The sequence below is a fragment of the Leuciscus leuciscus genome (assembly GCF_965113295.1).
Source record: "Leuciscus leuciscus genome assembly, chromosome: 21".
Classification (NCBI taxonomy): domain Eukaryota; kingdom Metazoa; phylum Chordata; class Actinopteri; order Cypriniformes; family Leuciscidae; genus Leuciscus; species Leuciscus leuciscus.
In genome coordinates, this window is record NC_138745.1 from 16,390,031 (window position 1) to 16,405,947 (window position 15,917).

The following is a 15,917-nucleotide window of genomic DNA, read 5'->3' on the forward strand; positions in this document are numbered from 1 at the left end:
AAATCAGTGGAACGATAGAAAAAGAAGAGGAGGACCAAGAGGAGGAGGAAGCCATGCAAGAGAAACAAAACAGGACAAAACATGCTACTTTCTATCAGGACTTTAGTATTTGAAATGAAAAGTTGATTTAAAAAAAAAAAAAAAAGAATAAGAAGTGTAATATGTTGTAAATCTGTTTTGAAATAAGTTGAAAGTATTTTTCGAAAAAAATAAAGGTTTTCCAAGTGATGTCAGATTGTGTGTGTACATGTGTTTTTATTGTACTTACCCTGTAACTACATGAAACAAGAGGATAAGAAGCACCACTTTAATTTACAGCCCGCAATGTCATACTTTCCCTGTAACTACATGGAATACTTACAGTCTAAATAATTTGCCTAAATAATTTGTTATTTTCCTGGTTGTTACCCCTTTATTCCCAAAACTTTACATATTATTCCCCTATACTTACACTTATGTACTTTATAGGTACACTGTAATTACCAAAAGTTACACTGTAATTTCGTTTTAATTACGCAGTATTTTCCTGGTTGTTACACCTTTATTCCCAAGACTTTACGTATTGTTCCCCTATACTTACACGTAAGTACTTTATAGGTACACTGTAATTACCGAAAGTTACACTGTACTTTCAATTTAATTACGTAGTACTTTCCGGGCTGTAATCTAAAGCGTTACCAATCATTTTGCTATGGTTATATAAATATTAAAGAATGCTGTGCAAAACGACACTATATTATTATTATTAGTAGGCCTATAGTTTAAGTTTTACCGCAGATATTTTGTTTTGGAGAAGTACACGACATTCAACGAGTAGATAGCACATTATCAAATACGTTCAGGAATTTGTCAATTTTAAAATAATTTTTATGTTAATTATTGCTTCATTAAAACCATTGATTGAACTTAAGCCGAGTCATTTCCAGAAGTGGCCCGGATCTATACAGCCAGATACGGCGAGCATGAATCGGCCCAGTGCTGTACAGCCGTAACAAAAATGCATGTGCAAGAGTGAGCTGCGGGCCACACTCGTGCCGGTTAACAAACGCCGATGCAGAGTCTGAGCCGCAGGCGCCGCGGGGTAGCCGAGCTCGGGCCGATTACTACATGCTATCTGGGGTATCAAGAGAAACTAGGCCTGCACGATTTTGGGAATACATTTTAGATTTTTCTGGTTAAAATTGCTTTTTAAAATTCACAGAATACACACACACACACACACACACACACACACACAAATGTTTCCAACAATATATAATATAATGAACACCATGTTTGTTGTGCCTTGTAGGCACAAGCTATGTGCAGTACTGCATAAAATAAAACAATAACCTATAGCAGCCTATAAATCATCCAAAAGATTTCAGTAACAATGCTAGAGAAAAATATATTGATTATCTTATGTTACTTCAAATGTTTCCATTCGTTATGATGATATGAAATGAGATAATAGTAAAAACATAAAGCCTAATGTTTGGTGCATTTTTCCTTTCAAACGCGATCGCGCTCCAAAATATGATACATTCAAACGTGATCGCGCTCCAAAATATGATACATTCAAACCCACAGCGCGCTCCAAAATATGATACATTCAAACGTGATCGCGCTCCAAAATATGATACATTCAAACGCGATCGCGCTCCGAAATATGATACATTCAAACGGGATCGCGCTCCAAAATATGATACATTCAAACGCGATCGCGCTCCAAAATATGATACATTCAAACGCGATCGCGCTCCAAAATATGAAACATTATGGTTATACATATCTATGTTTGAGCAGATATCCACAAACAGTATTTAACAGTAAACACGGGTCTAAATAGTATAATATTCACCATATATCTAGCAACAGTTCAACTGCAATGTGAAGTTATGCAACAATACCATAAGCTAATAAGTAAGAATTTCTTACCTTACATCTTTCTTGTCTTCAAATCGCGTTCTTCTTCTTCTTAGGTAAATCCAGTGTAAGCTCAGACGTGTCTTCCAAACTCGACGAAAAGCAGAGACTTGTGAAGTGTTTTGGTGTTTTGTGTTTGAGGTAACGAGGGCGTTCGCGTTGCATGTGGACGATTTGCATGTGAATCACTTTTGCGTGAGTGGGCGTGGTCGAATTAAAAGTAATTAGCAAGCGTTTGAGATACTGGACATCCTGTTGGTTTTATACAAATTACTTAAACAGAGAATATTTGTTTTCAGTTTGAATCCGATCATTTAAAAGTACACACTTAAATGTGTATAAAGGTATATGGCTCATAAATGTGTGACAAGTATTCGCTGAGTTTTGTTTCAGTTTATAGACGTGCTCAAGAAAAAAAAGTTCACCGCGACGGAGAGGCAGAACGCACACCCTGTTTATTTTCTTTATTTTACAAAAGCACAATGCTTTGATTTGATTGTAAGTGGACACATACAAAAGTAGAAATATCACAGATTCTTTTTTTATATTTCTTTTTTCTGTATAACCATAAATGACGGAGTAATTTAAGTTTATTGTACTACAATGTGAAGAAAATCCAGCAAAACGCGGGGCCGCATTTGCCGACCTCAGAGGGTTAATGATATAGAGAATAACTCCCTTTGGAGTGGACTTTGTGCTTTACTTTGCAGACATTTGTCATCCTCAAACAGCAACATTATACACTAAAAAAAGTTGATTGTGTAAAATTTGATTTGATTTTGTTTGACAAACAGCATAGCAAATTCAAAAACATATACAGGTAAATACTGTTCCCTTTCGAGATCGGTTCACTCAAAATTGCATCAGTAGATGACGCTATGGGTAAACGCCTTTCTCTAAGAAATACTGAAGCCCTACTGATTAGTGCCATGGTGCTGTACTGGCCAGTGATGTTCAAGCGCATGCATTGGAGGTAGGTCCTCCCGCAATATATGGAGATGCTGAACAGTACATCTGAATCTTTCTCCTTCAGAGAGCTGCACTGTCTTCAAGAAGCCATCTATGCATGGCAGTATGGTCAGGTGTGAATTAAAGTGACCCAAAGCTGCCTATGCTCTTGTCCAGTAGTTCCCAAAGTGGGTGTTGTGACCACTGGCTAGAGGTACCGCAGAATCTAAACTTTTTTCCAATTTAAACAGCCTAAAATAACTATTGTACCTATAATAACTTTTTACAGCATATATTTAAAAAATATATCAAAACACCAACATATGAGCCAATCCAAACAAAAATAAATAAGCGCTGTATAAGCGCAAATAAACACTGATATTTCATTCATATTTAAATCGCCCGCTCCGCTCAGTTCCGCCCTTTGTACTGGTGCACGCTCAATTTTATATTTCACGCCGATTGACAGGATAGGGCAAAGATGGAGCTAGCATTCTCATCCCTGTCATACGTGAACAACAAAAAAAGGCAGCGACTGTCTTGTGATTGTGATTGTTGTTTGAATTGTGATTGTTAAGCACAATCTATGAGTTGCACTATCCTCAATCCACCCCGTATCAAGAGGCTGTGCTTGCAAAAGCAGGCACATGTATCCCATTAAAATGCCCGTGACACAGTTCCATGCACAGATATTTTTGTTACATTTTTTAAGTTATAAGGTCAAGTTTGATCAAAGCAAATGAGAAACTAAAGAAAAAAATTAATTGGATTTGGTTATTATTTAAAGAGTTAAGTATCAATCTTTAAATGTGTTTCGTTCCAATGATTCCCACATAAAGTAAAAGGTTCAAATCACTTACTGAAACAATCGTTGTCATAGAATACACTTGTCTGTTAACAATGAGTTGACAGTTTGAACGTTCTAGTTGTTAGATCTGAGGTGAATTGTTGCTTTCCGGCAATAAAATACACACAAAATGATATTCAAACTCACACAGACGCTTTTAACATTAAATAAAGCACATAACCAGTACCTGAGATTATCATACTTTCTGTTGTTGTTCCAGTCGTGACATTTCTAAAATAGAATCATCGCGTGTCGCCGTCGCGGCTGGTAATGCCATGTTCTTATTCGTACCAGCAGTACAGTGCTAGAATCATATATAAATCACCAAGATCATGCCTTTCATGCTGCCTCGCTGCCTGCTGTGAGTCTGTTTGCTTCAGTGCTGTAAAATCCGTCTCAAATTGTCGTATTTCTTTCTGTTTTGAACCATCATTTACTATCATTTCTAGTTGGTTATACTACTAAAAACAGCTTACCCAACATCTCAGATTAACCTGACATCGCTAGCTTTCATTATTATTAGCACAACACGCTAGTAATTCGCTAGCCTTTTAACAAGCCACCCGTGCGCTCAGTTATTTTTAATTTATTTTTCTCTCACGCGCCCGCACCTTTGAGTTCATAAAAAGCCCAGGTGAGTAAGAATCAGTCAACAAACACGGTGAGTAATGTCTTGTCCTGTTATTGTCACCTGCACTTCATTTCACGTTTAGCATAGCCTTCTCTGTCGGCAATATAGAATTTATATGTGATAAATGCAAGGAAGTTAGGCTGACGGAGAAGCAGCGGCGGTTTCTTCATTAGGGCGATAGGGCGACGCACCACCAAAGTGTGAAAGGGACTTTTTCAATCACAATCTCATTCAACCACAGAGTTACGCTAGCAGTCACTCACTGCTGTTCTGCCTCTGGATATAGTCCAATCAGCGCCAAGTCACGTTCTGTGGACTATCACCTCTTTTTGGGCGATTTCACTATGGCCGAAAATCGCCCAGAGTGTTCCCATAGACTTACATTCAAAGATTTGTTTTTTCGAACTGCAGGCACTGCAATGCATTCTCTATGGGTTCCGGGAGGGCTCGCACTAACGTGCTTTCGTCATCATGCGTAAACTTCACTTGAGCAGCGATTGGTGGAAACAAATATACCTCTAATAATATTTAGCCATAAGCTGAAGTGACATCCAATAATTTCCTCAGTACATAACTTACATATCACGGACATATTCTCCATCTGTAAATGTTAGAAAGTCAATACTTCCAGTTTGCTGTCATGAGTGGGCGAGCTTTCTGCAAGCTAAACTTCCGTGAACGAGCGCCGCCGCGTGCATGCGTGCCGAACAGACGGAGCGCAATAGAATAGGAGCGCAATTATTCTGACTAAAATATACATTAGCACTAAATTATAAATATATTTAGCTAAAAAATTTGTTGTTGAATATTTGTTGTTGTTGGTGAACATAAATGTGCTAGAGAATTTCAAACCTACATGTATATTTTTATGATATTAGCTTTGTTTTTATTTTTATTTTTTTATTTTAAGTTTAATCAATTTAACTACTTCTTTAAAAAGCATTATTTTGTTTTTAGATTGTAATGTTGCAGTGTTAGAATGTAATGTGATTTGACCCCTTTTTTTGGATAGACTGCAGATAGACAGCAAGGTTACACTATGTTTGTTTTTATAACCTTCAATATTGTTGTAAAGTTTTCTTTTATCGAAGCAGAGACCAGGAGACAGTTGGGATCACGTTCAAACAGAAGAGTTTCTTTATTTGAGCGCGGCTGCGGTTTCGTCCAACATAATCTAAAGTATATACATTTACATGGTGTCTTATAGGCATTTTAGGAGGAGGGACTTTTGAAGGTGGAGACAAGTTCAAACAAAGCATGTAAATGAGTATACAGGTTAAGGTAACACCCTAGACTGTGAAGGTCTGGCCAATCCTAATTCAATCAGCATAAGGCTCCAAGAGCCATTTGGGTCCGAAAGCCATATGCAGAACAAAAGGTGAGATTCTCAGTGAATCATTCGTGTGCTGATCTCATCAGCATAACAGTGATCCAATCAGCCTGACTAGATCGCCCATACATTAACATTATCATAGAGACAAAAGCACAGCTGTACATTGAGCTTACTGGTCAGGAAATGCATAAGGACAAAGGGTGAGGGTGAGAGTCTCAGGAATTGACTCATTTAGAGAAACAGGACTGGCAGGAAATCTCTTGATATAATCATCATAACAGCTGCTAAACTTTCTCAGTTTATATTGGAATCTAAATTAAAACCTCAAATGCTAAAATCAGTATTCTTCACTGTGATGTTATGTAAGGAAGCATATCTGAAATAGATTCTTAAATTTGTAATCCTTCAATATGAACATTGTTTGTGGACAATATTGATCAGGATATTAAATATAAAAAAAATAAAAATAAATACAGTTTTTTATTTTTTATTATTCAAATAGAAAAATAATAATTAAATACTCAGATTATACCATACATCACCATTTAGCCCAAAAATTCAGATTTATTTGGCAATTGGGTATTTCCCAACCCTACCGGCAGAAGTTTTAGCTAACTTTAGGCTAATGATAGCTACATTATTATCACTGTTAAAGGTGAACTAAGTAACTTTTTTTACCTTAACTGAACAGCTTCGGAGTCATTGGAATGGTTATATTACTTATTTCGGGTTGAATGGTGGTCGTTTCGCACCCCCCTGGTGCCCGTGAGCGGAAAATACGCACTTGCAACTTTGAGCCGGCGGGCCGCCGGCCGCTGCGTCAGGAACTCTCGCGTGATATCAGGTCTCGCGATGTAAACAATTGCTTTACGGCCAAAAGAAATCTGCTAAAATGCTGTCATTATTGCGCTCCCTCACGCTGTCCGAACCCGAATGAAGAAGACGTTTTAAAGAACGTCCAATCTGCTTTAATGTCGTTGATCTATAGCCTCTGGTGTCTGAGAATCAACAACGAGTTTTTACAACAGTGTTGTCAAATATCTATTCCGAAGCTGTGGGGGGAGCTCTAGAGAGAAACCTGCGAGCAAAAAGCTAGAATACAGCGAAGAAGCCCCAAAGCTACTGAGTGCTGCTTTAAATTGTTATTTAACAATTAGCCTACATTCAGTCCTGGATTAATAATTCAGTTTGTTGCGCCCCCCCAATTTTTTTTAGCACCAGCTGCCACTGCGGAGAAGATTTCAGAACTAGAGACAAGCATCCAAACTTTAATTTAGGATAGTAAGAGTACTAGAGCTTTAGATACTATTTTGGATGCGCCTAGCATAGTGAACTCTTCACATGATTCGGTTCCGGCTGAATTAGTGCCTGCGCAGCAAGGCAAATGGGTGACAGTGAGGGATTGCTCTAGTCGCGGATAAAAAAAAAACACTCTTCCGTTCCGATTACCATAACAAATTGTAGTGGCAATTTGTAGAGCCCCGCTCAGTGAAACACCCACTGAGAATTCTGTTGATTGTGCCCTAGTAATTGGTGATTCGATCACACGGAACGTGAAAATAGAGACACCAGCCACCATAGTCACATGTTTGCCGGGAGCCAGAGCGCCTGACATCAAAGCAAATTTATCAGTGCTGGCTAATGCTAATCGTAAATTCTCTAAGATCATTATTCACGTCAGCATGATGTTTTCGACTCCGCCAGTCGGAGATCACTAAAATTTATATTAAAGAGGTGTGTGAACTCACAAGTACGATGTAAAGCACTGTAATTTGCTCTGGCCCCCTTCCTGTTCGCAGGAGTGATGAGATAGTTAGTAGATTGTGTTCAATCAATGGCTGGCTGTCGAGATGGTGTCCGCTTAATAATATAGAATTCATAGACAACTGGAAAAGTTTTTGGGGCAAACCTGACCTGTTGAAAAGAGATGGTATTCATCCGTCCTGGGATGGTGCTGCTCTTCTCTCTAGTAATTTGGCTCATAGTCTTAGAGATAAAAAATGACAAATTGGGCACCGGGTCAGGAAGCAGACAGACTGGCTTAACCCTCTGAGGTCGGCAAACGCGCCCCCGTGTTTTGCTGGATTTTCTTCACATTGTAGCACAATAAACTTAAATTACTCCGTCATTTATGGTCATACAGAAAAAAGAAATATAAAAAAAGAATCTGTGATATTTCTACTTTTGTATGTGTCCACTTACAATCAAATCAAAACATTGTGCTTTTGTAAAATAAAGAAAATAAACAGGGTGTGCGTTCTGCCTCTCCGTCGCGGTGAACTTTTTTTTCTTGAGCACGTCTATAAACTGAAACAAAACTCAGCGAATACTTCTCACACATTTATGAGCCATATACCTTTATAAACATTTAAGTGTGTACTTTTAAATGATCGGATTCAAGCTGAAAACAAATATTCTCCGTTTATGTAATTTGTATAACACCAACAGGATGTTCAGTATCTCAAACGCTTGCTAATTATTTTTTAATTCGACCACGCCCACTCGCGCAAAAGAGATTCACATGCAAATCTCCACATGGAACGCGAACGCCCTCGTTACCTCAAACACAAAACACCAAAACACTTCACAAGTCTCTGCTTTTCGTCGAGTTTGGAAGACGCGCTGTGAGCTTACATTGGATTTACCTCAGAAGAAGAAGAACGCGATTTGAAGACAAGAAAGATGTAAGGTAAGAAATTCTTACTTATTAGTTTATGGAATTGTTGCATAAACTTCACATTGCAGTTGAACTGTTGCTAGATATATGGTGAATATTATAATATTTAGACCCGTGTTTACTGTTAAATACTGTTTGTGGATATCTGCTCAAACGTAGATATGTAAAATATGGTAAGCATAATGTTTCATATATTGGAGCGCGATCGTGTTTGAATGTATCATATTTTGGAGCACGATTGCGTTTGAATGTATCATATTTTGGAGCGCGATCGCGTTTGAATGTATCATATTTTGGAGCATGATCGTGTTTGAAAAGCAAAATGCACCAAACATTAGGCTTTATATTTTTACTATTATCTCATTTCATATCATCATAACGAATGGAAACATTTGAAGTAACATATGATAATCAATATATTTTTCTCTAGCATAGTTGTTACTGAAATTCTTAGATTTATGAAAGATTTATAGGCTGCTATAGGTTATTGTTATTATTATTTTATGCAGCACTGCGCATAGCCTATGCCTACAAGGCACAACAAACCTGGTGTTCATTATATTATATATTGTTGGAAACATTTGTGTGTGTGTGTGTGTATTCTGTGAATTTTAAAAAGCAATTTTAACCAGAAAAATCTAAAATTTATTCCCAAAATCGTGCAGGCCTAGTTTGTCTTGATACCAGTATGTTCACTTTTTTTCTTTTCTTTCAGGGACCAGACGCCACTGAGTCCTGCTGACATGAGTCTCTGTACATTTGAAATTTGAAATTTATTTGAAGGATAACCCCTTGAGATGCATCATCTCGTTTTCGAGGGGGTCCTTAAAACAAACACAAATACAGACAACAGGTTACATTGTATAACACATAATACTTCACATTCATACCAACATTTAGCTCTCCATATCTCCTCACATACCAGCCCTCTAAGTACATTAAAACAGTAAGTATACAGTCATCACATATAACATGCAGGTTCAGTACCATTCAGTATAATGAAAATCACATGTTTGAAAGTGGGTATAATCAAAAGCAAAAACATGTATTCTGCAAATGATCATGTAGTAATGGCCTAAAAAAGATTAAACGAAGTAATGGATCTGATTACACTTGGTAAACTGTTCCAATCTGATGGAGCTTTAAATTGGAATGCCCGACGACCAACTTCTTTATTAATTTTGGGAACATAAAAAAATAATTGATCAGTGTGCCTTAAATTATATGAAGAGCGAAATGGAGTTAGATATTGTTTTAGATACAAAGGATAATTTAAGTAATAACATTTAAAAATAAACTGAAGCCAATGAAAATGCCTTCTTGAAATTAAAGATAACCATTTTAATAATTCATACATTTGGCAGTGGTGCGTTTTGTATGGACATCTCAATACAAATCTGCAAAGACTATTATAAATAACATTAAGAGGACGGAGATTTGTATCAGAGGTGTTCTGGTAGATTATATCGGCATAGTCAAGGATTGGAAGTATTAACTGAGTAATAATTCTTTTTCTAACCTGAGGAGTAAAACAATTAATAGAGGAATAAAGTATTCTAAGTCGATATGATATTTTTTTAATAACTGAGTCAATATGTGATCTAAATGACAATTGAGAATCAAGCTGAAGACCTAAATATTTAAACTCATCAACTTTTAACACTGAAGTTCCGTCTATAAAATGAATGGAGAAGTCAGTTGGTGGTGAGCTTTGTTTTGTATTAAACAACATATAATAAGACTTCTTTTTGTTTAACAGAAGTTTATTATAAGTAAACCAGTTTTGAACTACGTCAAAATCAGACTGCAGTGATCGCTGAATATAAGAAATATCAGAGCTAGAAAAATAAATTACAGTATCATCCGCATATAACTGAATTTGACAATTAGAACAAACCTGTGGAAGATTATTTATAAAAATAGAAAACAATAGTGGTCCAAGAGATGAGCCCTGAGGTACTCCTCTATCAATAGTTTTAAAATCCGAGCAACTTCCCCGATACAAAACACATTGTTGTCTATGGTGTAAGTATGAATTAAACCAAAGTAAAGAAGATCTTGAAAGGCCAATATCATACAATTTATCTAAAAGAAGATAATGATCAACTAAATCAAAAGCTTTGGTTAAATCAATAAATATGGCACCAGTTAATTTATTAGAATCGAAAGAAGAGGTAATATCATTGGTAATTTTTAGAAGAACGCTTGTTGTAGAAAAATTTGGTCGGAAGCCGGACTGAAAAGGAGATATAATATTGGAGTCATTAAAATACTTTGATAATTGATTGAAAATGATTTTTTCAAATATTTTCACCACGCTATTAATTATTGAGATTGGTCTATAATTATTAATGTCATGTTGATCACCGTTTTTATACAATGGAGTAACTCTGGTACGTTTCCAAGATAATGGAGTAGTGCATGTTGTCAGTGATAAATTAAATAAATCGGACAACGGGTACACCAGGACATATGAGGCAATTTTCAGAAACTTGATTTCCAACCCATCTGGGCCTGCGCTGCTATCTGAGTCTAAACTGTTGATAACCTGCTGAACTTCTACAGGACTGATGAGTCTAAAGGAGAAAGAGTTTTCACAAATATGATTAGGAGGATTAAAATTAGAATTGAAATCAGAAGAATCAGAGGGTATAGGACTACCTTTGGTAAAGTATTGATTAAATGCATTGGCAATTTCAAAGGAATCATCAACAATTTCGTTATTTATTCGTATGAAATTAGTTTGTTTTTTGGATGAAAAATTGGTTAAATTATTAATTTTATCCCAAAATATTTTGGGATTGTTATAATTTTTTAATAACTGAGTCAATATGTGATCTAAATGACAATTGAGAATCAAGCTGAAGACCTAAATATTTAGACAATCCTTAAAATAATTTGCTTTAGCATTTCGCGTTTTTGTTGTACATATATTCCTCAACTTCTTATAAGTATCCCAATCTGTAGAATCCCCTGTTGAGCGATATTTTCTCCAAGCTCTATCTCTATCTTTGAAAAGATTTATTAAATCGCCATTTATCCAAGGCAAGTGTCTTCCCTTAACTTTGATTATTTTCCAAGGTGCATGTTTATCAATAATTTTGGTGACTTCTAAATAAAAATAGTTCCATGCATCTTCAACAAAAGGGATTAACTGAAATCTATCCCAGTTGATGTTAGTCATGTCCTGGATAAAGTGTTCAGAATTAATATTTTTTGATTGTCTGACCCTAATTAATTTTGGAGGTAGTCTAGGTATGTTTATTTTCCAGACACAGTAGATCATAGAATGATCGCTAAATGAGTCTGGCAAAACTCCAGATGAAATAATCCTATCTGGATGTGTGACTAGGATCCAATCTAGCAAGGATGATGAGTTAGAATCCTTTCTGGTGGGTTCTGTTATAAGTTGTGTTAAATTTGAACTACTAAATAAATTACGATTGTACCTGCATGAGCCAGCTAACCAGTTATTATTAAAATCACCCAAAAGTATAATTTCAGTGTGATCATCAAGGGATTTAATAGTTGATATAATACCTTTAGTGGATTCAACCGGAGCTTTTGGGGGTCTATAAATATTGGCTATTATTAATTGTTTATTTTTATGAAGAATTATTTTAACAAATAAAAATTCAAAATACAGGGGATTCTCCTTTGGTGTAACAAGTTCTGAGACTAGAGTTGAGGAAATATATGTAGCCACTCCTCCTCCTCTAGAATTACGATCAGATCTGTATAAGACATAATTGTCAAGTTTTATATCATCATCTGATATCGTACTATTGAGCCAGGTCTCGGAAAGTGTGATTACTTTAGGTTTATTATAAGTAAGCCAGGCTCTTAAAAGGTCAATTTTGGGTAGTAAACTTCTAATATTCAGATGAATGATATACATACCTTTACTGATGTTCATAATACAGTTTTAATATGACAGTAAACAAAGCAGTCCGACAGACGAAACATGGCAATAGCAAGGACTAGCTGTAAAAAGGTAGAAAAGAGAGCTTATACACTCATTCACATATACACACACATTTCTACATAAAAACATAATCTAAACAAAAAAAAACAAAAAATATTTGCCAAGCTCAGTCTGCTTTTTAGCGTTTTATTAAATGGACTAGAGAATATAAATAATGAGCTGTATTCATACTACTGGTCAAAACCTCAAACATCCCATCCCTTCCTCTGGGGAAAAAACGTTTTAGAAAAAAAAAAAAAAAAAAAAAGGTACAATGCTTCATTAGTAAATTACCATATACCAGTCAAAAATAGTACGATAATTTCACAAAGTTTAAGTCTAGGCAGCTTAAGAAACAAAGTAATTCACAACGAACAACTATCAGCCACTACTAAAGTGGTGTACTTATTGTAAGTTTACAGCAATTTATACTATTTGCGGCAAATAGAGGTCACGTTAGTTCAGCCACAGGTGGCATACTGCCCACATCAGACCATGAAAAAAACAAAAAATCAGCTCAAAAATACCAAAATAAATCAACTTAGCTATTCAGCTGTTTAAGATCTAACACAAACAGATAAATACTATCAATAAGACTAACAGAAAAAAAAAAATGAAAATCATACAGTATTACGAAAGTCCCATGGGAGCATTACGAAGGAAGCCCTCTGCCTCCTCAGGGGAATGGAGAGTGGTAACCTTACCATCCACAGTTACCCTCAGCGTTGCAGGATACTGTAACGAGTAATTGATATCCAGCTCTCGGAGTTTCTTCTTAATGGGATCGAAAAGACGGCGTTTCTCAAGAAGGGCAGCGCTGTAGTCTGGGTAAATGTAAATACGTGTCCCCTTGTACTGAAGATGCCCCTTCTCCCGAGCGAGACGGAGAATTTTCATCTTGTCCTGAAGGTTCAGGAGCTTTATCAGGATTGACCTTGCACCCGATTTGAAGTTGGGATTACGTACAGTTGAAGTGCGATGTGCCCTTTCAATCACTGGAGGTATAGGGTAGTTTTCCACTCCGAGAAGCTGAGGAATAAGCTGCTTCATGAAGCCCAGTATGTCACGTCCCTCTGCTTGTTCCGGGACCCGCAAAAAGCGGAGATTATGTAACCGACTTCTGTTCTCCATTTCCTCTGTTTTTTCTCTCAGGTGAGTATTTTCCTTCTCAATAAATTCAATACGTTTTTCCAGGTCGAATATATTGTCTTCATTAGCACTGACTCTTTGCTCCAGTAGGGTAACTTGGTCTCCAATAGTAGTCAGGGAGGCCTCTATTGTGTTCAGGCTCGTTTGTAGATTATCCATTTTAGAATCAAAGTGTGCGAGCAACTCGTTTTTCAGCTCTTGTATCACTTCAGATATATACTTGTTGGAAGTCATTGTGACACACACACAAAGAAGCAGAGCACGCTCTTAATTGTCGTCTGTTTGTGTCAGTTTAGTTATAAAGTTACACAAGAAATATTGGCCTTTGTTGAAAATATAAAGATAGATGCCTTGAGTCCACAATATTTAAAGAAAATGATTCATAGTGCAGACCTGAGCTTCAGCAAACACTCACGCTGTTGTCAGTGCGGCCATCTTGGATTTGGATGAACATGGTATGAACATGGTGAACATGGTAAAGTGAAAATCAAACACCTTGGAAATGAAAGGTATGTACAATGTTTTTAGGAATGGCACAAAGGTCTCTGTCTTTGGATCATTGTTTTCAATGTGCTCTTTTGTCATTTGTTGTGTATTTTTGGATTATGTTGTGTTGTAAATAAATCCAAACAATCTAAAAGCCATTCTTTTTTAAATCTCCTCATTCTTTGTGCAAGGTTGCTCTGAATGACAGGGCCTGATCGCTCCTAATAGGGCAGTTAGGGGAGTGTCTTTGTCTTTCTCAGGTGTTAAAGGCTTACATATTCATGAGATGATCACGCCTCTTCGCATATGGCTTTCTCACACAAAACACGTCTTAGAAATTTAAAATCAATATATTGTCTTATCTGAATGAGCAGTCAGGGTGATTTTCACATAGTTTTGGAGCAAATAGTCTAGGCTACGTGATACAATTTTCAAAAGTCTTGTGAAGAAATAATCAGTATGGGTTTCATGGCCTTATTTCAGTGACAATTTTTTGGGGGTATTTTCACAAACCACGCATAAATGTCATTATCTCAAAACTACAAACTTTTACATACATGCTGCTGATATATTATTGTAGCAGAGTTTGTGCTAAATACAGTGTAATAAGACTTTAGCCATGACAATGTCACAAGTAACAGAAATAAGCACAAATGTCAGAGCATGTCAGAACACCTCCAGGGCCAGAAAACAGCTCAGACCTCAGAGGGTTAACCGACCGTCTGCTAGCGGCCTCGCGTCACCAAGGTCAGATAAATACCATCACATAGAGCCTCTTTCACCTAGATATCATCATATAGAGACTGTGTCTGTTCCCCGAATTTGGAAATCCAAAAAACATCCAAACCCATCTGAGGTTAAAAATGTAATTGATGTTCAACAAATAAAAAACAGATATAATACAGATGAGCAAATGCTAAAGCTTGGGTTGCTGAATATTCTATCCCTTACTCCAAAAGCACTCATTGTTAATGATATAATTTCAGATAATAACCTAGATGTGCTGTGTTTGACAGAAACCTGGCTAAAACCAAACGATTACATTACTTTAAATGAGACCACCCCGCAAGATTACTGTTATAAACATGAACCTCTGGGAGGTGTTGCTGTAATTTATAGTCATATTTTCAAAACCACTAAGAAATCAAGTTTTAAATATACTTCTTTTGAAGTGTTGGTGCTTAATGTAAAAATATATAGTGTAAACGATAAATCACGTTTGAGATTTGTGCTGGCTACTGTATACAGGCCACCAGGGCACCATAAAGATTTTATCAAAGAATTTGCAGACTTTCTATCAGAATTAATATTGACTGCAGATAAAGTACTAATTGTTGGTGATTTTAATATACACATAGATAATGAAAAAGATGCATTGGGATTGGCATTTAAAGACATTTTAAACTCTTTTGGAGTTAGACAACACGTGTCAGGACCTACTCATTGTCGTAATCATACTCTAGATCTAATATTATCACATGGAATAGATGTTGATGCCGTTGAAATTCTGCAGCAGAGCGATGACATCTCAGATCATTATCTAGTCTCATGTAAATTACATTTAGCCAAGGCTGCAAAGCCGACTCCGTGTTATAAATATGTTAGACCTATCACTTCTGCCACTAAAGAATGCTTTATCAATAATCTTCCTAATCAGTTTCATCATCTCAGCATCCCGGATAGCTTAGAAGAACTCGATATTGCAACAGAAACTTTTAACTCTCTCTTTTCCAGCACTTTAGACACAATTGCTCCGTTGCGCTTAAAGAAGATTAAAGAAATTAGTCCAACGTCGTGGTACAATGAGCACACTCGGGCCCTTAAGAGAGCAGCCAGAAAAATGGAGCGAAACTGGAAGAAAACAAAACTAGAGGTATTTCGGATTTCATGGAAAGAGAGCTCGATTACGTACAGAGAGGCTTTAAAAGCTGCTAGATCTGCTTATTTTTCAACCCTATTAAAATAAAATAAACATAT

At 36.5% G+C, this 15,917-nt stretch overlaps 1 protein-coding gene across 1 annotated transcript in view; it reads right to left on the reverse strand.

Annotated features, from left to right (window-relative positions):
- adprh (ADP-ribosylarginine hydrolase) overlaps window positions 1–15,917 on the reverse strand; it is a 504,999-nt gene that overhangs the window by 129,098 nt on the left and 359,984 nt on the right. The window lies entirely within an intron of this gene.